Source organism: Olea europaea, unplaced genomic scaffold, assembly GCF_002742605.1.
Source record: "Olea europaea var. sylvestris unplaced genomic scaffold, O_europaea_v1 scaffold2771, whole genome shotgun sequence".
NCBI classification, from domain to species: Eukaryota; Viridiplantae; Streptophyta; class Magnoliopsida; order Lamiales; family Oleaceae; genus Olea; species Olea europaea.
The window spans coordinates 1-1,393 of NW_019246168.1; the positions used below are offsets into that span (position 1 = coordinate 1).

The 1,393-nt window shown below is 37.3% G+C and overlaps 1 long non-coding RNA gene across 1 annotated transcript; it reads left to right on the plus strand.

Annotated features, from left to right (window-relative positions):
* Positions 1-7: 7 nt before the first annotated feature.
* Positions 8-1,393, plus strand: LOC111383832. Its single transcript, XR_002700809.1, has 3 exons — positions 8-896; positions 978-1,096; positions 1,288-1,393. It is a non-coding gene; the product is annotated as an uncharacterized LOC111383832 (long non-coding RNA).

The following is a 1,393-nucleotide window of genomic DNA, read 5'->3' on the forward strand; positions in this document are numbered from 1 at the left end:
TAAAGTGCATGTGTTCCATTCATCCAAGTTAAAGCTAGCTTCCTTCCTTCGCTCTTTCTGTATTTATTCTTGTGTCCCTTCTTTTTCATGATGTCACTATCACTGAGCTAAATACAGCTCAACCAATAATATAAGCATCAGGCTTGAATATCTGTGCTAAATCTGTCCAACTTACAGCAGTGCCAATCTTGCTGCAAACTAGCAAGAAAAGGCAACTTCAAAAAAGAGCTTTTCTTATTGCTACTGCAGAAGTAATGATCTGTTCTTCTTCCTTTTTTTTTTTTTTTTTGGGTATTAATTCTTGCCCCGCTGAACCAAAATCCTTGCTCTGCCTCTGGTGGGATTGTTGTGGATCCACTGGGGTTTGTTACAAAACTTGTGCTCACAATTTTTGAAATGTGAACACAATAAATGGTGCCACATTCTGGAGGCACAACCATTTTGATTGATAGTGCCACTTTGATTCTTTCACCTGGAATCATTGGAAGGTTCCCTACTTTGTTGGTGAATAGAGTCTGAGTTTCTGGAATTACAGATTGCAAACCATTAAAAACATGCAAGTTTGAGAACTGAATCAATATGCAGAACCTTCTTGAAAACTAATATGGTATTAAGAGATTTTCATGATTATTGCGGTTGATGTTGCCTACTTCTATACATCGTGTGCGCTTCAATATTATGATGATGGTTGTTGATGTTTTTTGAATTCTTGCATGATTATTCTGTCAAACTATTCCACAGGTTGCACAATGAAAAGATGACTAAACTTCAGTCTCTCAAAGACGAGACTGATCATATACAATGTGCCAAAGTCAATGAAAGAAAAAAGTCTCAAGAAACTTTGTATAGATGCAGTTACTTCTCGAGCTACAGAGCAAAAACCCACAACTCGGCAGGTCAGATATGCTTTTCTAACGGATATATATATTTTCCGTTGACATTTCTATATTTTCTGAAACATTATGATGCATGCGCAGTTGAAATTATTGAAGGATAAGAAAGGGCGAAAAAAGTCGTCCACGTGGAGTAGCCTTCATAGAGTTCACGGAGCATCAACATGCACTTGTGGCCCAGAGAGTTCTTAACAATAATCCAGGTATTCTTCTCCAAATATACTGAACGTTCTCTCTTGTCAGAAACTGCATGCATTTGCTGCTCCAAAAGTAAATCCTGGTGTAAGGTTTACTTTCATAATATTCCTTTGGTACAAAAGCCAAGAATTTTGTACTGTGTTTTGTCGATGCAATTATTCAATTTAATAGGATGTGCTGATTCAATGATTTGCAGATACTTTTGGTTCTGAGCATCGCCTGATTGTGGAGTTTGCTTTAGATAATGTCCAGACACTGAAGCTTCGTAAAGAAAAACTTCAAGCTCAGAAGGCTTCTCTTGA